General features: G+C 38.6%; 1 long non-coding RNA gene across 1 annotated transcript in view; it reads left to right on the plus strand.

Annotated features, from left to right (window-relative positions):
* LOC110122369 (uncharacterized) overlaps nucleotides 1-19,651 on the plus strand; it is a 43,424-nt gene that overhangs the window by 10,362 nt on the left and 13,411 nt on the right. The window contains exon 2 of the long non-coding RNA XR_002309219.2: nucleotides 15,660-15,704. This is a non-coding gene — a long non-coding RNA (uncharacterized lncRNA). The remainder of the gene's footprint in view (nucleotides 1-15,659; nucleotides 15,705-19,651) is intronic.

Genomic DNA, 19,651 nt, shown 5'->3' on the forward strand with positions numbered 1-19,651 from the left:
CACCTTTACTCCATATGATAGACTCACAATAAAACATTTTATAAAATTAAGAACAATCTACTTTTAGATAGGCTTCCCTGATAGCTCAGTTGGTAAAGAATCTGCCTGCAATGCCAGAGACCCCAGTTTTATTCCTAGGGTCGGGAAGATCTCCTGGCGAAGGGATAGGCTACCCACTCCAGTAGTCTTGGGCGTCCTTTGTGGCTCAGCTGGTAAAGAATCTGCCTGCAGTGTGGGAGGTCTGGGTTCAATCCCTGGGTTGGGAAGATACACTGGGAAAGGGGAAGGCTACCCACTCCAGTATTCTGGCCTGGAGAATTCCATGGGGTCACAAAGAGTCAGGCATGACTGAGTGACCTTCGCTCACTCACTCACTCACTCACTTTGTAGATAATTGATTTGCCTTTATAAAGGAACCCATGGATTAATTTAATACTTTTCCTTATAGACTGATAATTTCCACTGTCTCCTTGGAATAGAAAATTATAAAATTTAAACCACCCTCCTCAAAAACAGAAATCTACGTAATTTTGATTGAACTGTTAACTTCTGAATTTTTTACAAACATAGGTAGCTATATATACACATATATATGACTTTAAAGATGATACCTATGAAAGAATTTGAAGCCATATAAACCTATACAAATGCAAAATAATATACATATACATGGTGCATGTTTTAAAAGATAGGTAGAATCACTGTTTTCTTTTTTTGTGACTAGTGATCAGATTAGTTGGGTGTTCTTTGAAGTCTGGTAAACTTATTTCTTTTGTGTTTTTTGTTTCTGTTTTGATACTACAAAGACAAGATGGTTGTGTCAACTGAAAAAAATGCACAACCTGAAAGCTGAAAATTACTTAGTTCTCAGTAGTTCTCAGTACTCAGAAAAACTGAGTTTTATGAGGTGGCCTGATGGAGGACTATAACCTGGGAAGGCAGCTTCTCAGATAGCTCTGAGGAAGGAACCAGGATACATAGGAGTTTTTACTGGAGGGAAAACTACATACTGGAATATCAAAAGATTACTGCTAATCACAAAAACTCAGATAACTCAGATGGATGAATTTAATGATTTCTGGTATATGGGAAGATGCAAGCATCTGGACTTACAGAAATCATTCTTTTGATGTACATCTTAACTATCTATGGCCAGTCTCCTCTTTTTCTCTATCCTGAATTCCCCTTGGGGCACACAAGAGTGGGAGATGGAGGCTGTTGCAGTGACTGATGGCTTATGGCTGAAACATCCTTGTTCACTGACAGGGCAGTTGACATTTTTTGTCCACATTTGGAAAAAGTAGAGATAGGAATAGAACATCATGTATATTTGCAGAATAAACTAGGGGTTCCTGTTATGTGCCATAAATGTAGAAGGAGGAGAAAAGAAATAGTTTTCACCACAAAACCTAAGTAAACTACAACCCACTAAACTAAAGAGTCAAAAGTTTACTAACCATAATATCTGTACTTCCCTAAAAGTGAAAGTGTTAGTCACTCAGTTGTGTCCAACTCTTTGCCACCCCATGGACTGTAGCCCACCGGGCTCCTCTGAACATGGAATTCTCCTGGCAAGAATACTGGAGTGGGTTGCCGTTCCCTTCTCCAGGGGATCGTCCCAACCCAGGAATTTAACCTGGGTCTCCTGCATTGCGGGCAGATTCTTTACCAGCTGAGCAACCAGACCAGGGAAGCCCTGTAACTCTGTACCTCCCTATCCCCACAAAAATAAGGCTTAGACTGGGTATATAAGAGTTGATGAGATCATTCCAAGAAAAAGCACCAAACTTGGGTGAAAATGGATACATCCAAGATGGTATGGAAGGAGTTTAGCAATCCGTTCAGCATGAAAAGTCAGAAAGCATACTAGCCAAACCTCAAGCTGTATCACTGCAGCCTAATATCAGGGCTGGTATTTGTTGAACTTTTATTCTATTTTATAGAAATTTTGTTTGTTTTTTTATCCTAGAATAGTGACTTGTACACAGTAGTTGCTAAGTAAATATTTGTTGAATAAATGACATATTTAAAATTTAAAAAGCAGAGGATAAAAACTAAAAGCTGTTAGAAGAGATTAAATATTTATAAAAGTATTTCAAGGGGACTGAGAATAACAGCAAGAGATTAAAAGACAGCAATCAGGAATGCTAGGGAGCAAAACAGAGCAACTGCAAGGTGAAGGGGTCTGCAGTCTGAAAGATGTGAGTTCAAAACTTTTCTCTGCTGGATTTGTAATGTTGCCTTTAAAAATATTCATAACCTAAAAGTTGAGAGTTATGCTTTATTCAGCGGGAATTATCAGGACTTCAAACCCAGGAGATAGCATCTCATGTAACCCTGAGAGAACTGCTCCAAGGAGGGGAGCCAGGTTATATAGAAGTTTTGCAACAAAGGGCAGGTAGTCTGAACATGAAAAGGTGATTGTTAATGAAAGAAAACAAGACACCCCAAGTTAAAGAATTTAGTATTTCTATGTATATGAAGATACAAGGGTCTGGGCTCATTGAAATCATTCCTTTGATATGCAGCTTGGCTATCTGGGGCCAGTATCCTTTGTTTTCACATCCTGAGTTTTCTCAGGGCTCACCTAGGGGAGTGGCTGCAGTCTGACGGCTGCTAGATGGCAAGCATTCTTTCCTTCCTGAGTTCCGTCCGTGGAGGCTGCGATCACTGATGACTGTGACATCCTTGTTTACTGATGTGGCAGAAAATGTTCCATTTCTCAGTAATCTCAACCAAAATACCAAAACCTTCTATTTTTCTGGCTGTTTTAAAAGACCTTATCTTTCATTTCAGCAGTTTGACCATGATAAAAATATATTTTTCTATCCTGCTTAGGACTCACTTTCTGAGCCTGAGGATTCTTGTCTTCCTACTATTCTGGAGATCCTCATCCAATATTTTTCTTCAAATATTGGCTATTCTTGAAAATTGGTTTTAGCGACATAAAGAGCCTTGCTTCTCTTTCATGTCTCTCAAACTCTTTTACATGTTTCCTTTTGTTATCTTTCCTCAGCTTCATCTTTGATTTCAATGATTTTCTATTATCTGTGTCAGAACTGCTGTTTGACTTTCCCATTGAGACTTTTGTTTCAATGATCAAATAAGTCAAGTTTAGAAGTTCTATTTGTTGTCTTGAATCTTAAGTCTCCTCTCCCCCCATGCATCTTGTTACTGTGTTTTTATTTCATGTTAAGTCATACTTTGCCTGTGGGTATCTTTTCTTGTCTGGGTTGAAAAGGACTCTTGTGTGATTGCTTCTGACAGATCTATCAGGCATATTCCCAGCTCAAACCCCTTTTATGCTATTTCCTTAACTGGAATTTCACACTCTATATGGGTAGCACAGATTAGAATCTCAAACTTTAGCTAAAAATTCTGCTGCCACCCCACCCCCCACCCCCCAGCCCCACCGCCAAGGATAATGAATTCCTAGGGAAGCCCTTTGTGTTTCCTCCACCTGGAGCCAAAACAAGAAAGGCAAGTTCTTTCTTTGCCTATATGTGCTGAAGGACAGATTTTTTTCTAAATTTCCCTTTAACTGAGACTGCAGTCAATCAAAGTTCCCTGCTTTTTTATAAAAGTTTTAATTCCATTTCCTGTGAACCCTCCATTTTCTCTATGAGCTCAAAGGCTTTCTCTCCTGGTTTTTCATGAATGTTATACCTCCATCCCTCAGGTTTCTGGCTGATTTCATTTCCCAATTTATACTTGTCTTCTGGGAACTTCCCCTTATTGAAAACCCAGCTACACAGTTCGGTGAAAAGCTTTCAGGATACCTTCTCTTCCTTGCTACAGAAAATGGAAATCTCCCACTTACCTAAATTAGATCCAACCATATGACTTGTTGATATTTGACTATTTTTGACCTATAAAATTCTGTTCCTAATATAACTCAGCTATTTAACTTAAATAACCCTTAGCTGATGTGACGACTAAATGAGATAATGTATTTAAAGATCTTATCAGTTTGGGCATGCATGACCATAAATGCAAAGGATACATTCTGTCTGGTTGGTCCTTCTTCCTCAGTTCTTGTTGCATCGTAGCAAAGAATTGAAATGACCAACAGTTACAGCTCAAGCAGGCAAGATTTATTGTGCAAGCAGTACACTTTTGACACGTTAAGAGTGGGCCACCCCACAGGAGTGGCCCTGTCCTAGTTTGGCTTCCCTCTTTTATATCCCTTGTTCCCTCCTCTGAGGGGTTCCTGAGGCCTCATAGGTCACACCCTATGCAGATAGGGAATAACCTGCATGTGCCCCAAGACCAGCAGGGAAGGGGACATGCTTTCTGGGAAACGGGCATGCTTTTAGGAGAGGGGACGTGTTTGGCATATTCTCTCACCAGAGGTTCCCATTCCAGTCCATGGCTTCCCCTTTCTGCAGACTTGTTTGTTTTTCTAGTCGCCACTTCCTCTGACTGCCATCTGAGACCCTGTTTCCCTATTCTAACTAACAATACCATAAATAAAATATTGTTAATAGGATTTGTCTCTAGGGAGGGGACCTTACTTACTGGAAACAGGGAAGGAAAGAGATATTACTAATTTTTCCTGTAAACTCTTTGGTAATGCTTAAATTTTGAACTATTTGCATTTATTTCCTATTAAAAAATCATTGTAAAAAGAAGATGGTACGGAGATCCCTTTAAAAACTAGGAATAATACCACCATGTGACCCAGCAATCCCACTCCTAGGCATGTACCCTGAGGAAACCAAAATTGAAAGAGACACATGTAACCCATTGTTCATTGCAGGACTATTTACAATAGTTAGAACATGGAAGCAACCTAGATGTCCATTGACAGATGAATGGATAAAGAAGTTGTGGTACATATATACAAAGGAATATTACTCAGCCATGCAAAGGAATGCATTTGAGTCCGTTCTGATGAGGTGGATGAACCTAGAACCTATTATACAGAGTGAAGTGAGTCAGAAAGAGAAAGATAAATACCATTTTCTAATGCACATGTATGGAATATAGAAAAAATGGTACCAAAGAATTTATTTACAGGCCAACAAAGGAGAAACAGACATAGAAATAGACTTGTGAACATGGGGAGAGGGGAGGAGAGGGTGAAATATATGGAAAGAGTAACATGGAAACTTACATTACCATATGTAAAATAGATTGCCAATGGGGAACTTGCTGTATGGCTCAGGAAACTCAAACAGGGGCTCTCTGTACCAACCTAGAGGGGTGGGATGGGGAGGGAGGTAGGAGGGAGTTTCAAAAGGGAGGGGACATATGTATACCTATGGCTGATTCATATTGAGGTTTGACAGAAAACAGCAAAATTCTGTAAAGCAATTATCCTTCAATAAAAAAATTTAAAAAACGAAGCAGCCACTGCTTTTTAAAACAGGCTCTTACCGCATGATTCCTCTCTCTGTCTATGGTAATCAAGGCATTCACTATGAAGATACTAATGGAATTTTTAAATCACACCTAAACATATGAGGCCCTTAAAAGAAGTTATCAGAGCAGTTTATGTGCCCAGCATCCTTCTAAGGACCCATGCAATATGGCAGGAGTACCATATGGCAGCGTACCACAGTACTTCTGTGTACCTCTGGACTAGAAAGATTTGCCTTCAATTATTGTTCCTTAGCCATGTGAGGTAATGTATTGTGTTGATGTTTTTCCCCCAGTCTGCAGCAAGGTTTCTTAACCCCCAGACATGGACACTTAACAGACCTAGTAATTCTCTGTGGTGGGAGCTGTCCTGTGCACTGTAAGATGTGTGGCTCCTCCCGTCTCTATCCTAGCTGCCAGCAGCACTCCCCTTCCTCAGTTTTTCTCTACAGACATTACCAAATACTCTGAGGGACAGAACTGCTCCCAACTGAGAGAAACTTTTGCAACCTACATCTTGCTAAATGCTTTGGTCTGAGTCTGTGTTGGTAAGTTAAGTGTCAAGACTGAGAAGAAATACCCGAAGGTCTTTCTGTGGCTTAGGAAGAGGAGGAAACTCCTTTCAGAGCTTAAACTGGTTCTCTCACTAGATAAACCAAAGGAAACCAGTGGCAACATCCCAGTGGTACTCGAAAAAATGTCAGTGTCCTCCCTTTGAAACCTGTGAAATGTCAGTTTGAAAGGTGTTCCTTCTGCTGTTCATATAGCAAAGCCCACTTGCAAATAGTACCTGGGCATTCTTTTGGGTGGGCTTCCCTGGTGGCTCAGTGGTAGAGAATCAGCCTGCCAATGCAGGAGACACAAGTTTGATCCCTGGGTTGGGAAGATCCCCTGCAGAAGGAAATGGCTACCTACTCCATATTCTTGCCTGGGACATTCCATGGACAGAGGAGGCTGGCGGGCTACAGTCCATGGGGTTGCAAAAGAGTCTGACATGACTTAACACCTAAACAACAATTGTTTTGGGTACAAGCTCACACATAAAGTGTGCAGCACAGAAAAGGACTGGCAGGAAGTCTTAGGGCACATTCCGCTCCTTGGCTCATTAAGGAGAATCACATTAAGTCTATCTCCTCAGTCAAATAAACCTTTCTGCACACAACACAGCTTAGAAAATCTTGCTTACTCTTAATTTAGCTGATATGTATTAGACACCTTTAAAGTTCTCGGTCGAGGATTCTATTTAAAACACTGCCATCACCTCATTCTATGTTCATTTCTAAATTACTTAAAACTTTGCACTTAAAAATATTAACTTTGTAAAAGTCTAACCTGACATGGAAAGATACAGCAGGTTTTGGAAAAATTCTCTTTAAAAAATGAATCAGAGACTCATAGACTCATATTAATCTGTTTTTCTCCCTTGTCCTACCTTCTTAAAAAAAAAAAATAAATGTTTTAGTGCAAATGGAGTTACTTGTAGGGATCCTTGCTTCAAACATAGGAAATAAACTGTAATTTGCAAAGTTCATTATCAAAGATCAACGTTGAGAAGTGAATAATCTTAGTCAGTTGGGAGCAAGTTTTCATCATTTAAATGTCACTGAAAGCTGGAATAAGCATATTTAATTTTTTAATTAAAATACTTTAAAATTACTCAAATTTATTTTTAAAGTACAAATAAAAATAAAGATAATTTTTAAAAGCTAGTTTATACTAGGATGGAAAAGCACTTCAACTTATTTTAAAATCTTCATAACATCTTAAAATCCATTACTTCATGTATATGGGAAATATCTCTGAGACTTAGTCATTTAAGGATAAGATAGTTTTATTTTTCCATTTAAGTCTGGAATTGTTTTAGCCCTTTCACCTCACCTATATATGCATCAATCAGTTTGCTTCTGCCTCCCCAGTTCAATATGAAGAATCATATTAGTCTTGAATCAAAATAGTCTTGAAATAGTATGTGATTTTCAAATTGTGGGGGGCGGGGGAATCACTTGCCTTCTGCCTTATTTGTAAAATACTATCCTCAAAATTCTATTTCAGGGTCAGCAACTGTGATATTAGATTGAATATGCATGAACTGAACACATTTGCAAGTTAAAAAGATCTTGGGTTTCTGAAAAGAATATGCCATTGTTCTTGTTTTGCCCTTCTCTTTTCCCTCCAGCTATTAAAAAAAAAAAAAAGATGCTCCCTTCTCCTTCCTCACTATACTTAATCTAAGAGTTAACTACCCACACCTGAGCACACAAGAAGCAAAAAGGAGAATGCAAATAACCTGATGTATAGAAAACTAAGAATAGCTGCATAAAAGGGCTCTACTCTCATTTGATCTTCCTCCATCACTACAAAGGATAGTGATTACATAAAATTTTCTAGAGTGGATAAAATTTTCTAGAATTTAAGATGGTAGCAAGAATAGGCATAACCCTTAATATCTTTTCATCCACAAGAGACCTAGAAATGATTCCCTCTTAACTTTTAACAGGAATATGTGGTGGTTCAGACAGTAAAGAATCTGCGTGCAATGCAGGAGACCTGAGTTCTATCCTGGGTCGGGAAGATCCCCTGGAGAAGGAAATGGCAACCCACTCCAGTGTTCTTGCCTGGAGAATCCCATGGACAGAAGAGCCTGGTGGGCTACAGTCCATGAAGTCTCAGAGAGTTGGACATGACTGAGCAAATTTCGCTCTCCCATGACTGATCCATGTCATTGTATGGCAGAAACCAATGTAGCATTGTAAAACAATGATCCCTCAATTAAAACTTTTTTAAAAATTTAAAGAAAAAAAACCTGATAGGCAGGTTATATATATTCTGATGATTTGCCTACACTTGGAAGGGCCACTGCCTACATTCCAGTGGTGGGGCAAAGAGCCCCTGCCGTCATCTTCCTGGGCAGGAGACCTCATGAAAGTTGGTGTATCTACCATTTAAACTGCCTAAAGCATGTTCCATGACCAAACAGCGGTGTGACCTTGGGCAAGTTTTCTTAACTTCTCTGAGTCTGTTTTACTTCCTAGGATCTTGTACAGATCAAGCAACAGAATGTAAATGCAGTAATTGAATCACAGTGAACACTCGACAAATGGCAGAAACGTGGGGAGTGCTAGCTGCTGGTGACATCTCTTTGTTCCAATTCCCCTCGCTGTCATCCTGTCATTCCTGCCAGCTCACTCATTTTTTAAATTTTTTTTTTGGCCAGGCAAAAAAAGGGGGCATGGGGGAGAAAGGAGACGCATGAATAGTTGCTCAATTGTTGCTCAATTGAAAACAAGTTGAAATTCATTCACAAGACACACACTCTTGATTTGGGTTGTGGCTCTGCTTATTGAGTGCAGTTTATGAGGTACCGTGCTTTTGACTGCTCTCCTAATCGCCCCTTGATTATTACGGCCACAGGCTGTTCAGCACAACTCACAAGGGAATTAGGTCCTTTAAGAAATTGACCCTCTGATGCGTTTCCAAAAGGAATCCTGCTCACTTCCAACATGAAGCCTAGATCTGGAGGATAAACAGCTAGAGTGCAACAGTTCCCTGATATGGAGATTGCCATAATGGTGCCTCTTTCTGCTCCTTCTTCCTCTTAGCTCTGATAAAGGATTAGCTTGCTGGTGGCAGAAACACTCCCCTCTCTTACTTGTCCAATTCAATTAGAACAGCCCCCAGGGGAGTTTCAGGAGGGAGCCTGTCTCTTGTGAACCATCACTGGGACTACATCTCGACAATTCCCACAGTGCCAGCCGCTTTCCTGACTCTTTGTGAAACTGTCAAATTTTTTTTCTTTCTCTTTTTAAATTTTTAATTAGAGGATAGTTACTTCACAATATTGTGATGGTTTCGTCCATACATCAATGTGAACTGGCCACATGTATACATACGTCTTCCCCCTCTTGAACTTCCCTCCCGCCGCCCTCCCCATCCCACCCCTCTATGTTGTCACAGAGCGATGGCTTTGGGTTCCCTTCATCACACAGCAAATTGCCACTGGCTATCTGTTTTGCATATTGTAATGTATAAGTTACAATGCTATTCTCTCCAGTCACCCCACCCTGTCCTTATCCCACTGTGTCCAAAAGTCTATTCTTTACGTCTGCATCTCCTTTGCTGTTCTTCAAGTAGGACCATCAGTACTATTTTTCTAGATTCCATATATATGTGTTAGTATATTTGTCTTTCCGACTTACTTCACTCTGTACAATAGGTTCTATGTTCATCTACCTCATTAGAACTGACTCAAAATGCATTCCTTTTTATAGCTGAGCAATATTCTATTGGGTATATGTACCACAATTTCTTTATCCATTCATCTGTCAATTTTTTCATCAATTCATCTAGATTGCTTCCATGTCCTAGCTATTATATACAGTGCTGCAATGAACATTGGGGGTACATGTGTCTTTTTCAATTATGGCTTCCTCAGGGTATATGCCCAGTAGTGGGATTACTGGGTCATATGGTAGTTTTATTCCTAGTTTTTTTAAGATATCTCCATACTGTTCTTCATAGTGGCTGTATCAGTTTACATTTCTCACCAACAATGCAAGAGATTTCCCTTTTCTCCACACCATCTCCAGCATTTGTTGTCTGTAGACTTTTTTATGATGGCCATTCTGAGTGGTGTGAAATATCTCACTGTAATTTTGATCTGCATTTCTTTAATAATGAGTAATGTTGAACATCTTTTCATGTGTTTATTAGGCATCTGAAACTGTCAGTTTCCTCATTTATTGTTGTGTATCAGTGTTCATTTCTCTTTTCTCACTCGAAAGAGAGGCTCTCTCTTTTCCATCAATCTGAAAGTGTTATCTTTAGTACAACTACCTGTAAATTTACCATGTTTATATATTTTGCTTTATATTAACTCCAACTCAGGAAATTTTTGATTCATTTCCTCAAGAAATTTCAGTCTTCAAAGAGAATCACATTCATAGCAATTTTTTCATCCTTTTATCACATCAATACATTGTGAATATTGACTGGTTAGAGTTTTAAGCAATGTGGAAATTTTTATTTTCAAATAAAAGGTGAGCACAGTGAAAGAATAACAAGTTCAGAGTTCAAAATAAAATTTCTGAGATTAACCAACTATTAAGGAATGGTTGTATTTCAGCTGTAACTTTTTTTTAATTTAATTTTTTATTGACGGATAATTGCTTTACAGAATTTTGTTGTTTTCTATCAAACCTCAACATGAATCTCAGTTATAGCTTTTAAAATTTGAGTTTCAAGATTTTCCTATTAAAATTTGTTTTTAGCATAAGTCAGGTTTCCTGAATCTGTATTGAATCTCAGTTTACTGTCAGTTCCACCATTAAATATCATTATACCAGAAGACCACTTCACTTATCACTCTCAGAGAAATCTCTTTAAACTAAGACTCTAAAGATCAGGCAGGTTTTATTTCTAGCCATGGGGGTGCCTTTATCACAGAGGTAATTATTCTCTACAACATGTAAATCATCAAAGTGGAGGAAAAGAAAGTTTAAAACTGCCAGTTTCTGGTGATATTCAACTGTAAAGAATTATATTCAGGGAGCAGAAAGCATTTTGGTTAGAATAAAATTGAAATTTATTCTTACTTCTTGTAAGAATGGAGAATGATAACTTGAAGACATGTAAGAAATGGCTTCATTAAAAAGAATATTTTATACTCATAATAAGATATCCAAAGTTGACCAGAGCAGTGGCAGATTTCAACAATTATATGGGAATCCTGTAGTCATATCTACTCTGAGTATAATTGTAGGCAAATAGTAAATCTAAATTATCTGATAGTAAATCTAAATAATCTCCTGGCTCTCAGCCTTGCCAGAAAACTTTTAAAGGCTGCCTGCCTGAAAAGGTGTTATGAGTTAGCTACCAGGGCAAATTTTGGGGGGGAAAGAAAGGTGACTTGGAACTCAGTCATTTTGTAGTGGGAGAACATGAACGTCTTAGTGGACCCCTGAGCACCCCCTCCTCCCATCCCTCGCGGTTAAAGGACGGGACGGGGAGGAAAGGGAAGTGGCCCCAGTCCATGGTTTCTTCTGCCCTGAAAGACCATGGCCTCCACCATTACACACTGGTCAAGAATAATGCCATGAATCACTCCTTAGCTTTGCTTCAAAGATCTTGAAACAACTTGCCACAGGTTTCAGGCAGTAATAATCTTATCATTTGTAGAGTGAAAAGATATCCTTCCAAGTGATGATGACACTCCCAGTCGCCACATGTTGAAACCTTTACCTTATTCAGGGGAAACTGGAACTGGGAAAAGTGATCAAGAGGATTCACTTATTCCAAAGGAAATGAAGCTTCCAAGTTCAGCAGAGCAAACACAGATACATTTTTCTCGTCTCTCCATGTACCCATTGTCTTTGTCAGGGTGCCCAAAACATGTTCTTTTGCCGAGAACTTAATTCAGGCATCCAGAAGTTCGGGATTTGTAAGGTTCCAATAAGCGCCTGGGACAGATCCATACAAAAAACTAAGGGGAGCGCTTTCCCTCTTGTGCTGTATCCAACACGGGTTCTTTCTCCTTCCTCTGATGGATCCCATTTTAATCTGGGTGTTTCTAAGCCTATTTTATCATTAGAAATGTTAAAGAAAACACAAAAATATACTATTATATGTTTAATGTGGGTGAAACAGAGGGAAATTGACATTTGCTTTGAGGAAATTAAAAAGTTCTCAATCTAGGGAAGGAAAGTGGCCAAATGATTCCCAAGCCAGTGGGAGTTGAAGTCCACAGCATCACTTTGACAGCACAGAAATCTGCCTTTGGGTAAAGCATGACACAGCTCATTTATGCCTCTGTTCAATAGGCATGAGAATTTTGGTTCTAGAACCAGGCTTTTGATTCTGGGTAAATAGTGAATTTTCCATTGCAGCCATGCTCAATAAGATGTGCCCTGAGTATACTGTTAGTTGTCTCGGTAAGGTTATTGTGAATTATATGAGTGTTGTCATAGGTGTGTTCTACACATGGGAAAGCCCGTAGCCCAGATGGAGGAGTTAGTCTGCCAAAGTTGGGCTTCACATTCTTGCTGCAGACTCTCTCGGCTTACCCAGAATCACACTGTCTTCAGAAGAGCAACCAAGCCCAAAACTGCAGGGTGGCTTAGTACAGTGTTAAGTTTATTTAATTTTAAAGAATATGTGCCTTTATCCTCACCAGTCTTAGTGTAGATAAATTTCTTAGGTAACTAGACGAATAATTTTTAACCTCTCTGCATAATATCCTTCTTCTGAATACATGTAAACCTTAAGAACAGATAATAATAAAAGCATGAACATGAAATTATATCTAGCTTCTGAGAAACAAATAGTGTTTATACCACAGAGGAAATTTTTATTTTTTTCCTAAAATGTAATTTAGACCATAAAATTATTTGCAAAATAAACTTAGGCTTTATTTATCTATCCTGTCAGACATTAAAAATGTGCAAGAATTTGCAAATAAATACATTTGAAGAAATATATCCATTGGGAGAAAAAAATTATACATTTGATTACATTCAACATCATTTTTCCCCCTGCTGTCAAAAATGAAAACAGAGTTTACTTTTCACTGGACCAAATGCATTATAATCTTATTCTATTAAAGGCCAAACTTGAGGATTATACATCTGAGAGAAGAAACTTCCTTTTATTTGTTTAAAATGTACTTTTACTATGTGGGAGTGAGTTCACTGGGTACTGCTAAAGCTTCCACTGGTTTGTGAAATATGATTTCTGTTGAGGCAGTCTGAATGAAGGTTGGAAAAGAATTTCCAGACACAGAGCATTTCAGAAGGGAGTGAGTTTATTAAGAACAAAGAGCAGAAGTAATGTGGGCACTGTGAGTGCAACAGGCCAACCTCCTGACAAACCAGAGGAGTTGACAGTTTTTATGGGTTAATAGCCAATATTTACTGGAGAAGGAAATGGCAACCCACTCCAGTATTCTTGCCTGGAGAATCCCAGGGACCGGGGAGCCTGGTGGGCTGCCGTCTATGGGGTCGCACAGAGTTGGACACGACTGAAGAGACTTAGCAGCAGCAGCAGCAGCCTATATTTATAGCCTCAAGACAAAGAAAACTCGTGCTGGAAGATTGGCATAAAGGTGATTGCTTAGGGTGTTATAGGGTGACTATCGGGATGGGCGTCTTTGACTAATTTGGGGTTCAGGAAGCCTGCTTGTGATGATCAGGGGGTCTTTGGCAACAGTGCAAGGGGGCTCAGTCACCTTCTGGGGGTACTTTGGGTCTGGGCTCTGCTTCTGTGGCCTTGTGGCAAGGCCTTGCAGCTTTGGCCTTGGGGCAGGACTCAACAATCTCTCATATAAATTTTTAAGTCTAAAGAACACCCACACATTGAGCATGCTACTGGGGAGATGCCAAAGGAAAAGAAATAACTGTTAAGAGGAGGAGGGCTCTAGATGCATCAGAAGAAACTTTTTCACTGGAAAAAAAAGTACAACCTAAAAATTGAAAATTATGTTTTATTTGGGGTCATTACTGAGAACTAAATCCAGGGAAGATGTCTCTGAGGAACCATTCCAAAGATGTTAAGGAGGAACCAGAATACATAGGAGATTTTGCTAAAAAAAAAAAAAAAAAAGTAGTCAAAGATCCAAAGATTACTGCCAATCACAAAAAAAATCAGACATCTCAAGTTAATGATTTTAGTGCTTTTCTATGTATGGGAAGAGGCAAGAGTCTGGGCTCACTGAAATGATTCCTTAGATAGGCATCTTAACTATCTAGAATCAGTATTCTGTTTTTCTCCATCCTAAATCCCCCAGTTTGACTAGGCTGAAGTATTGTCTCAATGAAGAGAAGATCATGAGTAAACACTTCAGGCTCAGCTTGGTGACCAGATCTGCCCCTGTTGGTCACCCACTTGCTACCCAGATGGATCCTAACTCAGCTGGTGATGCAGGTTCTGTTTGTTTGGTCTCTGGCTGTATGAGGAGAGCAAAGATGGGAAAGACAAAGAAAGAGACAGAAAGGTGAATCTTAGGGGAAAATAGTTAAATGTCTGAAAGGTGGGCCTTTTGAAATGGAGTGTCCTATCTTCATACATCAGCCACTTAAGATATGTCACAAATATTCCCCTACATCACTTAAGATATGTCACAAATATTCCCCAGTCAGAACTACCCCTTCCTATCTTAATGCTCCCATTATGGAGAAGGAAATGGCAACCCACTCCATTACACTTGCCTGGAAAATCCCATGGACAGAGGAGCCTGGTAAGGTACAGTCCATGGGGTCGCAAAGAGTCGGATACTACTGAGCGATTTCACTTTCACTTTTCTTAATGCTCCCATAGGATTTCTTTCTACCTCAAAATGAGCACATGTGATACTATGTTGCTGCTTATCCACATGCCTCCTCTTCCCAGTAACACTAGGTTTCCTAATGGATCATCTCTGTGAAGTCTAGTTGTCTGTCCAGCACCCGGAAAATAGTCTGAACTCTGTACTTGCATAATGCATACTGGATAAATGAACAATCATGTACAAAAGTAAATTGTACCCAGAGGATGGACTCATCACCTGTTCCCCCCTGTATTCTCAGTACCCAGCACAATTCCTGACTAGGAAGGTCTTGGTATAAACAAGTAGGTAAAAAGATCTGTAACTCTGGCAAACAGACTCACTTTTGAACCTCAGCTTTAAGCCGAAATAAGTTGTTGGGTTGGTCAAAAACTTTGTTTATGTTTTTCTGTAATATCTTATGGAAAATCCAAAAAAAAATTTTTGACCAACCCAATACATCTCTGTACTTCAGTTTTCTCACTTTTAAATGGGGTTGATTGATTAAGTAATACACGCATTAAAGGTTTGCCCAGTACCAGACATAAACAATGCCTCATAAAAATATCAGCAAATCTTATAGTAAAGGCTATAAAATTGACTTAATTCTTCACTGTCTATTTAGCTTAAATGCTTATTTAATTTTTTAAGTTCCAAAATCCTATGAGAAAAAGGCTAATGTGACAGTAAAAACCTATGTACCTCTGGCACATTATCTGTAAGAAAGTTAAATGAAATGGAATTACCCCAAAATCAAAGGGTACAAATGTTAGAAATAAACACATTGATTCCAATTAACTCTAGATATTTGCTTAGCTGGCCCCACTGTTCACTTGGTCACCATATGTTGCCATCACCTCAACTCATCAAATCATTTCCACAATATCACTAGTTAAATTTATTTACCACTGTATATCCCAGGGGCATCTCAGGGCCTCACACACTGAAACTTCATTTTTACACTATTCTTATGCCTGACAGAGAAAATATGGTTCTTGTCTTTCAGAATTGGGATAACTGAAGTTTGGCTTAAGTAATCTGGCTTAAGACAGTAAGTACTTAGTAAAGAAATACCCAACTAGCAATTGGACAATAATTAGCAACTGGATAATCTGGCCCAGGGTCTAGGTCTATCTTAAGTAGCTGGGTACTACACTAGGGCTCATTTTTTTAACTTCTGTGAGTTTCAGTGTCGTTATTTATAAAATGTGAATAAAAGTCTCTGCTCCTTTTAAATCTTATAACTATAAATAATGTGGTATATCTGAAAACTGTTTTGAAAATGTAAGGCAAGTATTAAATCTTACATCTAAGTACCTCATACCTGTTGTTTCTCTCTTCAAAAGAACCTCTTTTGAAACATTGCCAGGACATAAACAAATATTGCCACAGTTTGCTTTGGAGGGGTCTTTTCTTAATTGGATCAAAGATCAGTTCTCCAAGTATAATCTAGCATGATTGTATTGACTTAGCAAATAAAGAAACTGGAGCACAGGGGTGCTGTAACTTGCCCTGATTTTACACAGCAGACTACTGTGTGGCTTCTATATCAAGAAACCCAGCCTAATTCCTTCTGTTCACTGCACTGACCACAGAATGAGGCCTTTGTGTTTTTTTACAGTTCAATTTGAAAGCATTCACTGTTTATTAACTGACCACATACAAAAATAATCATGGTAGATACCTTAGTTCGTCCCTCTAATAAGCCTGTTGATCAGCTCGTCCCCGTTGCCAGCATCTCCACCTTCAAGAAAATACCCGTGATCTTTTTCTTCATTCCATCTCCTAGAAAAGACAGTTTGAAGGGCCACAGGAAGTTGTTTGTTTCTTTGAAACATTTTTCAAGAGTATGGATCTCATGAATCAGATCCTCATGCCATATTTGCCTAGAGATCAAGCAATCAACATGTTATCTATAAGGGCAATTCACTTCTTATTGATTTGGTCATAACAACACTTACAGATCAGTTCATTTACAGACTGCAGGTTTGGATACCCCCTTGCAATGTATGGTTCCACAATTCTCAGCATGTTATTTGAAACCTTGTTGAGCTTCATAAAAGTGCTGTTGAAGATCTGACAAATGCTAATAAGCCGCAACACCTTTTGATCCTCTGGGCTCACACCACTAATAACTGACCCTGATGACAGATGCCCATTTGGGTTCCACAGGGACATAGAAGTTGCCAGCTTTTCATGCCATCCTAGCCATTTGGATTTAATTTCTGTACATCTGCCTGTATTCCTTGTGATAGTGCTTAGTTGTTTCATAGATAAGATTCTTCCTTGCCTGTTGAAGAATCTTTTTGGCAAACTTCTTTCTCAGGTACTTGGTCTTAAGCTGTGCAAAATTCTTTTGCTTTTTCTTAAAGGTTTCTGGCCCCGGTGGCTCAGACAGTAAAGAATCTGCCTGCAATGCAGAAAACCTGGGTGTGATCTCTGGGTCAGGAAAATATCCTGGAGAAGGAAATGGCAACCCACTCCAGTATTCTTGCCTGGAGAATGCCACGGACAGAAGAGCCTGGCGGGCTACAGTCCATGGGGTCACAAAGAGTCAGACATGAGTGAGCGACAGCAGTTTCATTTCTGGCATAGCAGGAACCTTGTTTTTCTTCTCTTCTGCACCCTCCATAATTGCAGCCAGAAAAGAGCAAGCCCTTTGTAGTTTATGTGTAAATAAATAAATCCAGAAGTAATGAGCTGACACAAATAGGCCACCTGTTTTTCCAGAACTGGATATCTTGAATATTCAAACTGAAGATACATGATTTAGTAAATGGAAAAATATGGAGAATTTACATTTATTGTGGGCAGCATCGATGACCTGGAGCTTTTGTAAATGTTTCCCTGAAGGAGGAATCTCTGGAAAACTTGTGTTGAAATGCATACAAATCTGGTGGAACCTTGTTTGCACTTGCCTTTTTTTTTATTGCAGAGGACATCTGTGCTATGATTGAGGTTGTGTCTATAATAGGATCCTAGAAGGTCCCTTACTGTCTGTCACAGACAAATAGAAGCAGCAGCAACTAAGAGGACATAGGGAAAATGCCAGCAGCTACCCTAGAGCAGTGGTCAGTAAGTGGCATCTCACAGCCTAGATAGAAAGTTTTAGTATATGACCCTCTGGTAGACCTGTAAGCATTGCTAGTTTAAATGAAGAGTTGATTTTTCTGTTTGAATAACAGCAGGGGCAAACAATTAATTTATTGATTGACTAATGGTGTATATTCAGCTCTGTTCAGAGAGAATCAGTCACGTTTAATGAGAGACTCTGCCTTCATTAAATTCATCAAGTCATTACTAAGTAAATACGTGACTAGATTTCTTAGAATTTGTACCTCGTAATAAAGACTAAGTTAAGTCAACATTTCCCTGAAACAAGCAATTAGAAAGTAATTGAGAAAAATTGAGCTAATTCAACTAATAATTTTTCCCTGAAGTCAAAAATGACTAGTCTCCAAGAAGAACATATGAAATGATCCTTGGAGCATGGTACTATGCATAGAAAATCCTAAAGACAGTACAAGATAACTACTAGAATTCATCAGTGAGTTTGGTAAATTTGCAGAATACAAAATTAACATACAGAAATTTGCATTTCTGTATGTGACAACAAACTATTAGTCAGAAATTAAGGAAAAAATCCCATTTACCATTGCATCAAAAAGAATAAAATACATAGGAAAAAAAATCTACCTAAGAAGGCAAAAGATCTCTAATCTGAAGACTGTAAAACATCAATGAAAGAACTTGAAGACAGCACAAATGAAGGAAAGATATACTATATTATTGGACTGGAAGAATCAACACTGTTAAAATGACCATACTACCAAGGCAGTCTCAGATTCAATGCAATCCCTATCAAGTTATCAATGGCATTTTTCATGGAACTAAAACAAAAAATATTAAAATTTGTATAGACACTCAAAAGACCCCAAATTGTCAAAGCAACCTCAAGAAAAAAAAAAAATAGAGCTGGACAAATCATGCTCCCTGACTGCAGACTATATTATAAAACTACAGTAACCAAAATGATATGGGACAGGAAAGAAAGTATAGAACAGGATAGAAAATCCAGAAACAAACCCACCCACTTACCGTCAATTAATCTATGGCAAAGGAGGCAGGAATACACAATGGAGAAAAGACCATCTCTTCAATAAGTGGTTCTGGGAAAACTGGACAGGTGCATGTAAAAGAATAAAATTAGAACATATTCTAATACCATGTAAAAAAGTAAACTCAAAATAGGTTAAAGACCTACATGCAAGATGGGATACTATAAAACTACTAGAGGAAAACATAGGCAGAACACTCTTTGACATAAATCATAGAAATATTTGTTTGGATGTGTTTCCTAGAGTAATGGAAAAAACAGCAAACAAATGGGACATAACTAAACTTAAAAGCATTTGCATAGCAAAGGAAACCCAAAACAAAACAAGGAGACAACCTATAGAAAGGGAGAAAATATTTGCAAATGATGTGACTGACAAGGGGTTCATTTCCAAAATATGTAAACAGCTCAGACAGCTCAATATCATAAAAACAACCCAATTAAAAATGAACAGAAGACCTAAATAGACATATCTCTAAATAAAACTTACAAATGGTCAAGAAGCACATGAAAAGATACTCAACATCTGCAAGTAATAAATGCTGAAGAGAAGGTGGAGAAGAACAAACCCTCCTACATTATTGGTGGGAATGTAAAGTGCTACAGCCACTGTGGAGAACAGTATAGAATTTCCCTAAAAAACTAAAAATAGAGTTACCATGTGATACAGCAATCCCACTCCTGGGTACATATCTGGAAAAGGTAAAGACTCTAATTCAAAAAGACACATGCACCCAAATGTTCATAGCATCACAGCACTATTTATAATAGCTAAGACATGGAAACAACCTAAATGCTCATCAACAGATGAATGGATAAAGAAGATGTTCTGTGTGTACACACACACACACACACACACACACACACACACACACCAAAAA

Source organism: Odocoileus virginianus, chromosome 1 (assembly GCF_023699985.2).
Source record: "Odocoileus virginianus isolate 20LAN1187 ecotype Illinois chromosome 1, Ovbor_1.2, whole genome shotgun sequence".
Taxonomy (NCBI): domain Eukaryota; kingdom Metazoa; phylum Chordata; class Mammalia; order Artiodactyla; family Cervidae; genus Odocoileus; species Odocoileus virginianus.